Source organism: Paralichthys olivaceus, chromosome 12, assembly GCF_024713975.1.
Source record: "Paralichthys olivaceus isolate ysfri-2021 chromosome 12, ASM2471397v2, whole genome shotgun sequence".
Lineage (NCBI taxonomy): Eukaryota > Metazoa > Chordata > Actinopteri > Pleuronectiformes > Paralichthyidae > Paralichthys > Paralichthys olivaceus.
The window spans coordinates 648908-665899 of NC_091104.1; the positions used below are offsets into that span (position 1 = coordinate 648908).

General features: G+C 39.8%; 1 long non-coding RNA gene across 1 annotated transcript; it reads left to right on the forward strand.

The window, feature by feature from the left end:
• The first annotated feature begins 12188 nt into the window (after nt 1-12188).
• On the forward strand, nt 12189-16289 carry LOC138412415 (uncharacterized). The gene is made up of 2 exons (XR_011244805.1): nt 12189-14369; nt 14541-16289. It is a non-coding gene; the product is annotated as an uncharacterized lncRNA (long non-coding RNA).
• The last annotated feature ends 703 nt before the right edge of the window (nt 16290-16992 follow it).

Consider the following 16992-nt stretch of genomic DNA (forward strand, 5'->3'; position numbering starts at 1 on the left):
TGTTTTAGATTGCTTCTTTCTATCATTCTGCATTATTTCTCGCTCACTCTTCCACTGTCTCCTCTAATCTCTCTCGCCCATCTCCATCCTCCCTGTCCTATAGTCTCACAATAGCAGACATCTTCTACCCCTTCTCATACCTCCACACCCTCCTCTACATGTACCCCATCCCATACACACGCCATAATGGGGAGGTTATTTACATCAGGAGGTGGGAGGGGGGCTACTGCAATTGGCTGCCTCCATCAGCGAGCCTTGACAGGTCGACCAGGACTCCTCTGATAACAGTGTGTGTGTGTGTGTGTGTGTGTGTGTGTGTGTGTGTGTGTGTGTGAGAGAGAGAGAGACCTTTCCTTCTTTTTGTCCTCAGTGTGAAGAAAATGGAAGGGTAATGTGTCCAGGCAGATACATGATGCATCTTCTTTAACAGACAGAGATGATAGCTTGTGCCACCCATAACCTCCTTATGTTAAATCCTACTCTACAAGAGAACCCAAACACACGGACAGGAGTCACATTCAACTGATCAACTTGTTATCCCAGAATCATTTGAATCTTCTACTTGTGTGAATTTACGTGTATTTTGTGAACGTTTTGAAACATAGGGGACCTTAGAGAGAGAGAGATAACTACTCTCACTCTCTCAGCATAGAGGAAGGGTGTAATGTATTAATTCCACTGCAGAGATCACATGTTTTTGTTTACAGCACATCAACATGGACGTCTGCCCTTATCACCAAAAGCTCTCTTGACATTTTTGTCGGTGTCTTGTTTGTGTATGGTACGTTTTTTCATCCTAAGGTTTTTGTGTTTTTTTGAGACATTTTTTTCAGTTTTACGTCTGTTGCGTGTTAGAGACGTCATCAACACACCGACTTGCTCGCCGTGAATCCCTGTGTTATCACATGGGCTCATTCTTCACAGCCTGGCCAGAGAAACTCTGGAGAGGGTCCAGTCCTCACCCTGACATTTGTGATCTCACAAACAGCCCCTCCTGAGAATGTCTCGTCTCTTGTGCATTACATTTATTTAAAAAAATAATTTGTTTAGTTTGTCCAGTTTGGGCTATGGTAAAAAACATGGCAGCCTCCATAGAGAGGACCCTCTCCCCGTGTAAATATAAAGTTTTTAAATATAAAGGGCCCAGTCTAGGGTGAAAAAAACAATAATTTGTACAAGTTAGATGAAACACACTAGCGACAACATCACTAGGATTATTTTATTTTCAATTTCTGCCAAAATCTTATACACTGGACCTTTAAGACAATATGAAAGGTTGTACAAAGGCCTTTGCCAGCTGGTCTCACACACACACACACACACACACACACACACACACACACAAACACACACACAAATGCACTCATGTTTATGATCAATATATATTGTGTTCTTGGCTGGTGTTATAGCACATTTTTATACAGCACAGGGGACAAAAGGCATTTCCACATCATGCATCTCTGTGTATAAAGATCATATAGAAATGGTTCTTTTAATTGTCATTATTTTACAGCCCATTCATACAAATTAAAATATTGACCTGAAGATGGTGCTAGATGAAAAGTCAGAGCATAATCAAAAATATGACAATTCGTGGCAATGAACAACCAAAATACTTGCAAATTGTCGGAGCACTTTGTCACTTTATTTTGTATTTATTCCATATGTCCTGCAAAACCAGCAAAATACTGCATAACCCCAACAGTGTATCTACTGTTTTGCAAGTAGTTTTGCTTGTTCACAGCCAAGACAATTATCAAGTCATCTTCTGCAGTTGAGTACAGCTCTTTGTAGCTTCAAGTGCATTAGCTACCAAGTAGAATGCTTCATTAGTCTTCATCCTCATATAGTGACACGAATGCATACGCTACACTGGGAAGGCTGTGACTGAGGAGGCAGAGTGGGTTCCTCCGGTCTGCAGACACTGATCCTCCAAATTGCCCCTGATGGCTTTAACGGCAGTGTATGAAGGATGTGATAAAAAAGCACTGCACACAGAAGCTGTATGAGTGTGTGAATGGGTGAATGTGACTTGTGAGCACTATCTGGTAGGCATGACCAGAAAAGCACTATGCAAATACAGTCCATTTATCTTTTAAATTGCATGGCATGCCCACAGTTAAAAACTGGTTGAACTGATAAGAAATCAGGTAATAGTAAAAAAATCTTCAATATTCATTATTGGGGAACATGAATGTCTGTCCAAAATGTAACAGTAACAGTAGTTGTTGATAAAGGTAGAGGCACTAAAGAAGCTTTGCTTCAGCTTGACATTAACTAATCTCTAGTAACCAGGAAAAACCATGTGAGCAGCAGTGACAGAAACAAAAATTAATTAATTAAAATGTGCAAATTATATTCCTGAGCACATGTACATTTTCCACAGTTGCAAATGTTATTTCACATTTTATAAATGCACATAAAATGAGATATGAGCTGTGACATCATTTATGAACATACTTTGACTCCACTGCTAACATCTTGGTGAGTGATACAACGGCACATCTTCAGAGGTCTTCAGAAGTCTTAAAGGGTTAGAACAGTTTTGATGGTGGAGGCAGACATACATAATATCAAACAGGAGGTTTTAACATTATAGCTGATATATCACACTATCTCTTTGTTATCTGATGTAAGACGGTAGTGTTGGTGATGGTTTAACTGTCTTGTTACATATGATTTTTTTACTCTGCCAATTTTCTTCAAGACAAACTGACACTGCAACAATTTTTCTGGTTCAATCAGCTCCACAAGGCTCCTTCACCACTTCTGAATGAGGATTCAGCTTCTTAGTTCTCTGCAGTTCTCAGGATCCAGAGCTGCAACCTTCACTGTTTCACTATCACATTGCAATACATGCAATAGTTGTTTGAATGTTTCCGTCTTGACCAAAGTGGTGGACTTCGTCTTCTCCTTCTACATGTATGGCACTGCCTTTTCACCGAGATATATTTGTTTTCTTTTAGTTTTTTCATTTCAAAGTAAAATATAGTAGCCTGAGAGAACATTTGCCTTTCTGTTGTATATGATGTAAAAAAAAAAAGAAAGTTTAGTGGAAGTTTGGAAAGACTGTGCATGAGGTTGACATAAAAACTATACTGATTGACCTAATGAGGCGCTCTGATTAAATGTCAAACATTTTAACACAAATGATCTGAGAATGCTGCTTAGATTTTGACAAAACCAAGACTGACGGTATAGCTTACCGCTGTGCTCTGACGTTTCAGACAATCCACTGATTGGCCTAGTAGGGAGTCTCTTAATTAAAGGTCAAAATTTCAAACTTTGAAAGGCCAGAAAGGCTATGCCACCAGTCCGATCTGGAGACACTTAAAGAGATGATGCATCTTGATTGGCCCACCGGGTGTCTGCGTCATCTGGGCAAAGTTCTGGTCCTTACAATCCAGTTGTTTTTGTACATTTGTAGAATCGATCACTATTTACTTCAGTTGTATTGGACTTGGCTGTAACGCTGTTTGCCCCTGAAACTCCAAAAGTATTCTATGGACAATTCACCCACCCCTTATAGTGGTGAGTAGATAATGAGTGAATTTTCATTTTTGGGTGAACTATTACTAGTGTTTGTTCCCCAACACATGCGCATGCACAGGCACGCACACACACACATACACACACACACACAAACACACACAGCAGGGCAACCCCCACAGCAGAAATCCACTGCATCTCAACAGGCTGAGAGGGTGTGAATTGTACGTGTATTTTTAATGTAACACTTCTGTCATACACGCGATTATTCCCTCAAAGTTTTAAAATAAGATCGGTGCTTATAAGATCAAACATATCTCAACCTGTAAACACTAAATTCATTTAACTTCCCTGCCTCTAAATAAGAATAAATATACTGTTTTCAATGAACACACATCTTAATTTGTCTCCCATTCAACTTAGTATCAGCTGCACTATAATGTTATTTTTATTTAAGATATTTTATTATGTCCAAAGTAATGACTCAATGTGATACCTGTCAATTATCAAAGAAAAAGAACAGAAAGGAATACGCTCCAAACATTGCAATTTATACCAACAATAAAAACACATCCACTGTGGCTCTTTTTCGTCTCTGTCATTTGTTGATGTGTTTTTAATCTGCAGTGTCTCCGGAAGATGATGAGTGCTTTCTAATTAGTTGCTAATTTACAACCGAATGGCTCTACATCCAGGAGGTTAATGCTGCCCGTTTCCACAGGAAATAACTGGCCCGTCTCCAAACAGGAGTGCTGGCTGAGGCATTGTATCTCCCCTCCCCAAGGAGAAGTGGTAACATTAGTAATTGCCTCCCAGACCACAGGGCCAGATATCTGTCCACCTTTTTATGAAGTCCACAAATTGAGGTCAAATGGGGAGGGAGAAACGCTGCAAGGTGTACGCCATTGGATAGAGGAGGATTTATTGTTGAAAAATACAGGTGCGCCAAGTAAAGGTCCTCAATTAAAAAACTGCATTGCGATCTCTCCCTCTCTATAATCTTGGATATATCTTTTATATTGCGGTAAAACCACAGCAATTATGTAGCTGAGGCCTGAGGGTTGGAGACGGGTGAAAGGATCACTTGGTCTGATTGGAAAGACAGAAAAAAATCACAAGAAATCCTGCTCCATAAATTCATTTTGTTGACTAATGGCAAGCCTCAAACATATATGCAAACAAGCCAGCAATCAAACAATACTGTTAACAAGAAACATCCTCCTATCATATTCTTCTCAGACTAGCTTTCGAACATCTACTGGCCCCCAATGCCACAACCACAACCCCTTTGAGAATACTCTCAATCCCCTAGTGGGAAAACCGTAATAAACCTTTGAATTTATTTAAAATCATTTTAAATGCCTGATCATATCAGCAACAAAAGCGTGCAGAATTTACTTTATTCCTGAGTTTTGCAGTCAACAAGTTCTGTGGGTGCATAAGTGTTAAGGTAAAAAATAATGAAATTTGATACATAGACTTAGGCCTAAACCTTTTACCAAACTAATTAAAAAGTGCTTCCTTCTTGCGAGATGGAAACCAGAAGCTACATAACTCTTCCCTGCAGGACTATAAACTACTCCGCAATAAAGGTTTCCAGACAGCTATGGCACAGAAGTCAATATTACAAATATATTTATTTATTATTGTGGGAACTGATTGTCCAGTTAGCTAGCTGGCTAGCACCTGTATTCTCTGATTGGTGTGTTTGCCAACTAGCCCTGTAAGTAGCTGCTAAATGTCCGCTGATATCTTCCTACGTGGTGCATTCATGGACCCACGGATACACTATCATCTAGCTATGTCTGCTAGCTTCCAGTGGACCTTTAGGCTTAATACACAGTGTCAATTACCTTGTTTTAATTCAAATATGAATATCTTGCTTGGATGACACCACACGAGCAGTATGGAGGTATGTATAGGTCACCATTGACTTAAATTGTATTGGACTCTGCAGCAACAAAGTTTACCCCTGCGACTCCAGAAGTGTTTTGCGGACTCAAACACTTCACACACCAATCCATCGGCATAGTGGTGAGTAGATAATGAGTGATAATGATTTTTCTGTGAACTATCCCTGTAAGTACATGAAAGGACATTTAGAATTCTGGAGGATCATTATCACAAAAAGGGGATGCAATTAATAACAATGTTCATACTCTAGACTTAGGGGCCACCTTGTTCAGTTCAGCATTTTTCAGACTCTATGGAGTGATGTGGAATATCCTAAGTGACAGCTGCTGTTAGTTTACAATAAACAGTAGATATTAAAGGCATTCAAGGTTGTTTTAAAAGCACATATACAGCTGCAACACAAACTGATTAACTTTCTATTTCAGAAATGTCTGAAATACAACTGAATTTAAATTTGATATATATTTATATAAAACATATTACAGTCAGGGAAGATGGAGGACCCCGGCGGCAAGTTACCTGTCACACTGCACAAACATCTGTTAGTTTACAAGGGTTTTACTGCATTTTCTTGTGAGAGGGGAAGGTCAGTAACAGAATCAAGAGCTACTATGTGAAGTGAATAGAGGTTGCAACATTCCTGCTGGGGAATGGAGTGACACTTTACTTCTGGCATAGACTGAAAGGACAGTAATTTCCTCCAGGGTGAGCAGCAAAATGGGAGCTGTGAGGCTACAACAAAGACACAATCAAATGGATCATTTTGATTGTCCTCTTAGTATTTGTGTGCCTCTTTTACCATTGCTTAAATTTCCACTGTTACTGCAGCAACTACACAGGATGTAGGCAGTATGGGTTCAGGGTTGGTGTTGAACTAGGTTGTCAATGTTTATAGAACCTGGACAAAAAGGTGAAGTTAAATTGACTGAAAAACCTATCATGCCTGTATAGAGTTGAACATTTTTGCTGACTGAAGATGTGACAGGTTATTGTGGTTGGTCCTTGTCATCGTTTCTCCTTGCAGGTGACAGGTGAAAAGAAAGCACAGGGATTGATCTTATGATCAGAGTCAGAATGATGTGAAAGAACAGCTCCTGCCCCATTGACAGAGGCATCGACCTCTTTCGACCTTGAGGGATTAGGCTGGATCTGAACTGGTGTAAAAATGAACAGGTCCAGATTAACGGGACAAAAGATAAAGTTATAGGTGTCAGAGGATCATTGACCACATTCTGATGAAGCAGCAGTAGAAGTTAGCAAACCCCTAACCTGCCTGCTGTCAGTGATAGTGATAGAAGTCACATTTGTATGCTTTCACAAACAATTTGTACACCAACAGCCATGATATATTCCTCCATTGCCTCTCTCAGGGTGAGAAAGGTTGTAAAGCCAACTAGATGGTAGTGTAGCTCTGGGCAGGAAGCCAATAGCACAATCATATTGTCTCTAAAGAGGTAAGGAAAGAGCCTGATCTTTATTGAAACCCTACTTCGGGTAATGGTAAGAGTTTTTGGGACAAACCAGGTTGTTGGGGGGGGGGGGGGGGGGGGGGGGGGGGGGGGGGGGGGGGGGGGGGGGGGCTTGTGGTTGCAAACAGGCTGAAGACAAGAACTGCCCCAATGAAGAACTCTGCCAGTCAGCCTGATCAATATGCACATTATGGGTTTTAAGACAGGAGTGCACTAAATCAATGGGTGTGACAGGGTAAGAGCTGAGATTGTCTTAAATGCAACAGTCTCTCTTTGGGGTAACAGGGGAAGTGCAGTGTGTGATCTGGGCAAGTAGTCCATCCAAAGCATTAGCTGGCAGTGGCTTCTTAAACTGCTTCCTTATCATCTTCATCAGAATCGATTACGGCCCTGCGTTTTTTCCATTTGAGGTTTTGTGGGAGTAAAGTAGCATAAAATGGAAATGGCCAGTGCCTCAAAATTAAACCATAAATCTAAATAGTTATTATCCACCTCTGTTCATTACACATTTTCTTCTGATGGTATCCAGATATGCTTGCGTGGACTATTAACCATGTGCTGCAAATGTATTTGTGTGACTCTCCTGACAAAGGAACTAATCCAATGTACTTCATTTGTTTTCATTAATGACACCAGACCAGCTTGCTTGTTCATGAGCCTAATAGGGAGGGATATTGCTAAAGTTAGGCTGACAGTATTGATTTGTTTTAAGACTGGTTTAATATCACTTTTATACACAAACAATGCTGAGAATTAGAGCAAAATCACATTAACTGGATGCTTGTGTGTCAAGCATTAAAACACACTTTAACTGGCAGGTGACGTCATGGGCAATTTAACATTAAAAGCATAACATTAGAACAACAAATAGAAAAGAAAATTGTCTTACAAAGTTAGCATTATCTAGTTAGACCACTTTGGTTCTATCTATGTCTAGCTGTCAGTGTCCCTCCCATTGTATGTGTGGACAAACTGTTGCATTTACATTCTCAGTCATTGCTGTGCAATTTTCAACACTAGTAAACACTATAAAAGTCTCTTTCTTTATAGACTCTCACATAAATAAAAGCCTAACCCCCTAACCATAACCCTATATATATATAAAAGTATGTGTGCGTGTGTGTGTGTACATTTAATGGTAACATCTTTTTTTGCCTTTCATTGTCTGAGCAATAAATTATGATCACATATTTTCCACTCTCTCTGCCTCTCTCCCTTTCTTTGCCTTCACTCTCCAGGAGTTGACCTTTACGAAATCTGGGCTGGTGATCAGATTTAGCGCTTACTGCAATATTCCTGTGTAGCGAGATTAAAAGAAAAAGGGCAGTTCGGCGAATGCTCTGTGGTATTTTTACATACTGAACATGCTATCAAAGGGAAAGTTCCCACAAGCCTCTCTCTCTCTCTCCCTCTCTGTGTCTTCTCTCACCTCTGTCTGCCTCTCTCTCTGTTTTGTTGAGTGCTACGTGCCATCAGGTCTGGTTGTAACTGCCACATTCCAGCCCAACAAGACCAGACAGTTTTCAGGTTGATTTAAGGGCAGCTTTCTTTTCTGAGGGGGAAATACTTGGATGACTGCTTTAACCACTTTGCCAGAATCATCTCCTCCTTTATTCATGTCTCATAAATCGTATATAGACATCCAGCAAAACCAATGTTAAATAAGGCAAATCATTCTAATTGATAAATATAATGAAAAATATTGTTCCTGATTTGGTTACTAAATGTTGGGCTGTTTCATTCAATGATGGGATAAAGTCAATGGAGGGACAATTCTCACAATTGATATTATAAAAACCATTTAACATGTTTTTTTTATTGCTTTATTTTATTGTTTTTAGTAATATATTGCTTTTATATATGCCTGCAGGCAATTGTTGAATGCTTTATCTTAACAAATTGTTTTCTATTGACTGCACTTCATGTATTTTCTGTATTTAGGTCACTAAATTAAGCCTCACCTTTCATAATTTTTCTGTTGAATATTTTATTTAAATTTTTGCAGTTCATAAAGATTAACAGAAGAAATAAAAACTACATGTGTTTTTTATTATTTCATGTTTGGACAGCAAATCAAAGGATCTTGCAAATGTGAGTGTTGAACCACATTAATCTTTATTCGAATTGCATCCAGATCTCAATTCTTCCTATACTCTGCGCCCTGGTGCACAGAGGGTTAAAATTGGGTGTCTGATATTGAAATCTGAGAAGGTCGCCCTACAGTGGTCCAGCTTATCTGAGGGCTGTTCTATTCAAAAGAGGCCACGGAGATGAGAGAGGTCAGAGCAACCCAGATATTGGAAAAGAGGTTTACTCACATCCACCATTAGTCTGCTAATAAAATGCTTCCACCCCTCTCTGTTCTTTCTATAAATATTCAGTGCGACCGACCAGAGTCTTTTCCCTGACTCAGACCATCCCACTATGCACTGGGGCCTCTGATCTGTCTCTCATAATTAGACTGATAAATAGCTCTCCTTCTCCTCCTCCTCTCATCTTTTTTCTTCCTCTTCCTCTCTTCCTCTACTTATTTATTCTCATCCCATTTTCTTTCCATTTCCTTTTTGATGGATTGTTTCTGAAAAGGTGGGACGTCTCTCTAAGTTGTCAACATGGATGAGGTTTAGACAGTTGTTGGTGTTAAAACATGTATCGAATACAAATGGATAAGTTTAACAGAATAGGTTTTGTTTTTTAATATTTCATAGTTTGAATTAACAGCCATGCTAAAATGTCTACCCTACAAATTGAAAGCATGGCAGTGATTAAAGTATGTATGAAAGAGTTTGAACACAAATTTCCGCCTCACATTGCCATGTCATCAAACTCATTATGAATCATTCTCAGGGGACCACAAACACCCGCTGCTTATTTCATATCAATCTGGCAGTGCTGCTGAGGTTGGTCTAGACAGTTGGATAGAGAGATGGACCAACCAATAGATCATGGATTAATTCGTACATGTGTTTGTCCTGAACTGTTTGTAAAGGATGTTTTGTTTCTTTAAGTTTTCAAAATGAACCAAAAAATAACAGTTAATTCAACTTCAGGCCCACATCTTATGGTGTAGGCTGTTTCCATGACAATATTTTGACAAGCATAACACCACGATTTACTCAAATTCAAATTGAATGTGCCTTGGATATTGTAGTTGTATCCCGTTTTTGATTCATTTTCATTTTACCTGGCTTTTTTTTTTACCATGAACACCAACTGGAAGATGTTTGGCCAATATTTTCTATGGATGATGCTACAGTAGCTGCACAATCTGAGCCTCCACTCATTAAATCCAATCATAAGTAATGGCTCTGAGTACAGGTTGAAGACATACTAAGGACACACTGATATCGGATCACCATTACAAATTATCTTTTGCCACAGTTTCAATGTCAATCTGTCAAATGTTTTAACAACAGTTTACAACACGATGTGATCCTACAAATATTATTTATTCTATTATTTCTGTCTGACATCATACTGCTCAGCCCTGACAGACACAGCTACAACTTCAACATTCTCCATTTTCCTGGTTCCCAGGGTTACAAGAAAAACAAACTTCTGTGACAAAACCAATGCCTTCTTAAAAGTTGAAAAGAGATTTTAAAATAGGAGCACAAAAGGTAGCTCTGACAGATGCTTGGTGCAGCACCTTTTCTGTAAGTGGGCCTATGACAACCGTAAACAGACACCGTTGCTAAAAAAAAATGCTGTATAGACACACCCTTACAAGACTATATTACCACTGTAAAAGTCCTTTTCATGTACAGTCAGTTGTTTTTGCCCTGCTTAAGCCTGTGATCTCCTCTCACCACTGATGAATAATAGTGTATTTAGTATATATGTATATCATATTTAATAGTTTATATAGTGTGTGAAATAGTTGAGCTAAATATAGAAAGCTTTAGCAATTCTATATAGAAACAAAGTCATAGGTTTAAAAGGAACTGAATGTCAGTTCTGATAGCCCTATAGCTGTAGCTGGAAGCTAGGGCCATTATATTGTGAGGTACAGTGCTGGTCACACATACCACTATATATATATATTGCCACCCCCACCCTCTGTCGTTTTCTTCAAGTACTTTTCAGAGTAAACCATGTAGAGCTCCAAACACCTGTGGGCCTTCAGCTGCTCGATCAGCATGGGGTAGCCAATCTCCACAATGCTGACTGTATCTTCATCATCATCCTCATCAGAAGCTGCTTTTCTGAGAGCCTGTGGAACTGGAGGCACAGGTTTAGCTTCAGACTCATTAAGAGGCCTGAGAGTTGAAGGTGGAGAGGTCGAGGAGTTCTCTACTGCGCTGCTGTTGCTCTCTGTTTTGTAGCTGCCAATGCCAGTATGTGCTTACAAAGGGCTATGATTCCACTGCAAGACATTCAGTTAGACAAAGGAGTCCAAGACCAGTTCGGAAAAGGGTCACACCAAAACAAATCTCTTGACAAGAGTTAGGGTTGAAGTGACCTTGGGGAAATCAGTTCAGCTCCCATGCCAGTGTACAGGAGAAAACATTGGTGAAGGGAAGCTTAGAGCCCACGGGGATGATGGTCATGGCAGAATTTTAGATCTGTCGAGCACATTATCATTAGGAAAGTATGTGTTAATTAACGACAAGAGAAGACTGAAGGTTGAAGGAGATTGTAGCATTTATGTATATAGGCCCCAGCAGGAAGATCAAGGTTTTTTTGATTATAAATGTTCTTTTTATGATCCACAGGGGGGGGTGTCCTCCGGCAGTCTAATCCTATAGCAGCATAACTAAGGGCTGACCTGAGCCAGCCCTAACTATAAGCTCAAAGAGGAAAGTCTTAAGTCTACTCTTAAAAGTGTTGACCATGTGTGCCTCGCAAACTCAAAATGGTAGTTTGTTCCACAGAAGAGGAGCTTGATAACTGAAAGCTCTGGCTCCCAATCTACTTTTGGAGACTATGGGAACCACAAGGAACCCAGCATTCTGAGAGCATAGTGTTCTGGAGGGGTAGTAGGGTACTATGAGCTCTTTAAGTTATGGTGCTTGCCCATGAAGAGCTTTGTATGTGAGGAGGATAATTTTAAATTCTATTCTGGATTTAACCGGTAGCCAATGTAAAGAAGCCGTAAAGAAGCCCAAATGGGAGAGATGTGATCTCTGATCTTGGTTCCTGTTAGAACACGTGCAGCAGCATTCTGAATTAGCTGCAAAGTCCTAAGAGACTTATTGGAGCAACCTGATAACAAAGAGTTGCAATAGTCCAGCCTAGAAGTAACAAATGCGTGGACTAGTTTTTCTGCATCTGCTTGAGAAAGAATGCGTCTAATTTTGGCGATGTTACGAAGAAAGCAGTCTTTGAAATTTGTTTTATACGGACATTAAAGGACAGATCCTGATCAAAAACAACTCCGAGATTCTTAACGGTGGAGCTGGAGGCCAGGGTGATCCCGTCTAAGTAACTAAGTCTCTAGAAAGAGAGTTTCTAAAGTTTTTGGGTCCAATTACAAGAACTTCAGTCTTGTCTGAATTTAGCATCAGAAAATTGTAGGTCATCCAACTTTTTATATCCTTAAGACATTCTTGAAGTTTAGTTAACTGATTGGTTTCATTTGGCTTGATCGATAAGTATAATTGGGTGTCATCGGCATAAAAATGAAAATTAATGGAGTGATTCCTAAAATATAATAATATATGTTCCCTAAAGGAATCATATATAAACTAAATAGAAGTGGTCCTAACACAGAACCTTGTGGGACTCTGTGACAAACTTTGGTATGTACGGAGGATTCATCATTGATATGAACAAACTGAGATTGATCTAAAAAATAGGACTTAAACCAGCTTAAGGCGGTTCCTTTGATGCCAATATGATGTTCCAGTCTCTGTAAAAGAATTTGGTGGTCAATGGTGTCGAATGCAGCACTGAGATCTAACAAGACAAGTACGGAGATGAGTCCTTTGTCTGAAGCCATTAGGAGGTCATTTGTAACTTTGACTAGTGCAGTCTCTTTGCTATGATGCACTCTAAATCCTGACTGAAAATCCTCAAATAAACTGTTCTTTTGTCAAGGATCTTCGAGAGAAAGGGAAGATTTGATATTGGTCTGTAATTGGCTAAAACCTCTGGATCTAGAGTGGGCTTTTTAAGTAGAGGTTGAATTACAACTACTTTAAAGGACTGTGGTACAAATCCTGATAATAAAGACAGATTAATCATAGTCAAAGAAGAAGGGCTAACTAGAGGTAGAACATCCTTGAGCAGCCTGGTTGGGATGGAGTCTAAGAGACATGTGGACGGCTTTGATGAAGAAATGAATGAAGTTATTAGATGAAGGTCGATGGGGGAAAAACAGTTGGATTTTACAGCTGTTTTCAAACTTGCTGTGTACGAGTGCAGATCAGTGCCTGTTGAGGGTAAGAGGTGCTGAATTTTGTCTCGAATAGTTATAATTTTATCATTAAAGAAGCTCATGAAGTCATTACTACTTAGACCTAACGGAATAGATGGCTCAATAGAGCTGAGGCTCTCTGTTAGCCTGGCTACAGTGCTGAAGAGAAACCTGGGGTTGTTCTTATTTTCCTCTATTAATGATGAGTAATAGGCTGCTCTGGCATTACGGAGAGCCTTCCTGTATGTTTTAAGATTATCTAGCCAGACTAAACGAGAGACCAAAAATGGTCAGACAGAAGAGGATTCTTTGGAAAGACTGTTAGGTGATCGATTTCAATGCCATATGAGATAACAAGATCAAGAGTGTGGTTCAGACAATGAGTCGGTTTATTTACACAGTGACAGAAGCCAATTGAATCTAATAGAGAGATAAACGCAGCACTAAGACTATCATTGTGGTTGTCCACATGAATAATAAAATCACCTACAATAATGACTTTATCTGTTTTAAGGATCAAGCCTGATGCAAACTCTGCAAATTCAGATAAAAATTGTGAGTAAGGACCGGGAGCTCGATATACTGTAACAAATAGAATTGGCTGTAATGTTTTCCAGGTTGGATGAGTAAGGCTAAGAACAAGACTTTTTAATGAATTATAATTTAGTTTAGGCTTAGGATTTATTAATAGACTTGAGTCAAATATGGCTCCACCACCTCGACCAGTGCTTCGAGGAATATGAGTATTACAGTGACTGGGAGGAGTGGATTCATTTAAGCTAACATAGTCATCCTCCTGCAGCCAGGTTTCATTAAGACAAAATAAATCAATATCATAATCAGATATTAATTCATTGACTAAAACAGCTTTGGAGGATAAGGACCTGATATTCAAGAGTCCACATTTAATTCTCTTATTTTGGACTGCTGGAGATGTTGATTTAATTTTTATTAAGTTATGATGAACTCCTCTTCTGTTTATTTTATCTTTAAATAATGTAGGTGGACGGGGGACAGACACCGTCTCTATACTAAAGGATTGGGTGGGCAGCTGCTCTAATGGAGGCGCAGAGGAGCGTGTAAGACTGCAGCTCTGCTTCCTGGTCTCAACTGACAAGTGTTTTGTTTGTCTTAAAGAGGTGAGCTATTTGGCTATGATCTGCTTTATTCTAAAACACATACTCATCATCCCTTGAACTATTTCAGAGTCGCACACATCAATGTCAAAGGCGTAGTTCCAGGTCTCTCTCTCTCTCTCTCTCTCTCTCTCTCTCTCTCTCTCTCTCTCTCTCTCTCTCTCTCTCTTTCAGACGATCCCACCGGCTGGTCATTGGGAAAGTCCAATATCGAATTTAGTTTTGTGATGGATCTTTCAATCATTCTGTGAATCCATCAATACGTTATAGTGGCTTCTTCTGAATTGAATTCAGCGTTTGTACAATTACAACTCCAACAGAGACGAGAAAATAATAAGGGAAGAGGGAGGCAAGCATATACAAAAAAGTCAAATGTGCAGCATTGTTGGCACATTGCTGTTCAGTAGCATCACTATACTACTAGTGAGCTCGGCTAATAACCCTTGCAAGCCCATCTTCAGTCCCTGCACGCCAAGTATGTGTGTTTTAAGGCTACAGCTGCTTTCAGTTAATGTATTTGGTTGTTTGAAAAATCTAAACCAGCAGGATCGCAATCATCAATGTCAGTATCGACAACACTGTAAATGATTCAACAGAAACGTTGACAGTCCAAGAAGAAATGCAAGATGTCCAAGTGTCCCTGCTACAATTGTAGCAGATGACTCTTGTAATTTCCTATAGGGCCCTATTGTTGGTGAGGGGCCCTTAGCCGCAGCTGTTTAAATCGCTTTTGCCTTGGGCACTTGGGCTCTTCCACTGTTGTTATGAGATTATCTGATGCTGTTACAGTTTGATGGAATCCGTTTTTCATCCAGTGCAAACTGGTTTGATCAGGTCTCCAAATCTCTGATGCAGTGTTGTTGTTGGAAAATGTGTGTAGCGAAGGGGTGGGGAGTAAGGGGTAGTTGAGGAGTATCATTACCCCAGAGGGTTCAAGCTACTGTGTTAGACATGCGGAAGAAGAGGTTTCATTTGCATTCTTCATAGTAAAATCTCTGCATGTCCCAGGGGTGCGCCGCATGCCAGAGATCTGGACTGACAGAGAGAGAGGAGCTGTAATATTGATGCATGTCCTCAGACAGAGTGTGTTACAGTGAGAGCGCTCAGTGTGTGTGTGTGTGTGTGTGTATGCATGCTACATCGTGCTCATCCACGCTGTCCTGGGCAGCCGGATGGTTTTCCTTCTCCCTCCCCTCCCTAAACCCAATTCGGGAAGCTTCACATTCTCTACAACAGATCTGATAACCACCAAGGATAACATCTAGCTGCACCCGTCTCTAAGAAGTCCTTCCCTAGGGTACAACTGCCAGTGCCGATCTCAGCATTAAAATATAATTTTGATGGTCATTATTGAGATAAGCATCGTGTTTGTCTACCAAAGATTTAACTGATAGTGTAAGAGCGTAGAACAGCTGTCCTTTCGAGGGACTTGCAGTTATTCGGAGTTACAGTATTAGATGAAAAGAGCTTATTTTGGCCCATCGTGGACCAAGTATGGCCATACTGTGTGTATCCTGGCAGCTGATCGTGGACTATGATTACAACAAGACTGCTTTACATACAATATGTCACCTCAGATATTCTACCATTACTGACAATAATTCCTCAATTCATTTACCTTCCTTTATGCTACAAACTATTTATTCTAACCAATGCTGTAATTGCTCAACTATTTCTCTGATGTTCTCCATTACATGTGGCCTCTATTGCACTTCTGTTCGTCTTAGGAGAGGGATCCCTCACATGTGGCTCTCTCTGAGGTTTCTACGTTCTTTTTCCCCTATTAAAAGGGGTTTTTGGTCGTTTTTCCTTACTCTTGTTGAGGGTTAAGGGCAGAGGATGCCACAGCTTGTTAAAGCCCTATGAGACAAATTGTGATTTGTGAATATGGGCTATACAAATAAAATTTGATTGATTGATTAATTGATACTACTGTAATCTCTCTCATTGCTGTTTTGTTTAAACATGCACTTGCTAGAAAACATGTGTGAGATGCACACAGCATGCATGGAGGGGTGACATCTTCCCCTGTTTCCTTTAAATTTAAGTCAAAAGAAACTATACACATACATTAATTCGCTGCACATTAGAAACAAATTTTCTTTAAACCTGTACTGAAATATAATTTTGCCTGTTGTTATGTGTGAAAATCGACCTCCACAGAAAGCCTGGACCCAAAGCTACAGTCAACGTTCAGAGGTCATGTCTTCAGTGTTCACCAGAAATCAATAAATTCTGCCAACCATCATATTTTGTGCTCTTTCCAGGTAATCAGTATTAGTGTTAGTGATTGACATGTAAATGGACACTTTTCACACTGAGGCCTGGGTTTAGAACACCTCCTGAGTGATCCGATAAGGGGACAATGCTAAGTACATGTGTGAGTGCACCAAAATATTTTCCCATTGCATCTTGAGATCCAATTTTACATTTTCTGTCACTAAAGCTGCCACGGTGTGGACATTTTCTCACCAGGTAATAAACTTATCCAGACAAGATTTCACCATGAACAGCTTTTCTCTACTGCTGCAATTGAAATTGCCTGCACTGTTTAATTACCCAGACTGTTCTGGTCCACTTCTCATAATAACATATTTAAAGACTTGTGCTCTTACTTCATTGTAAA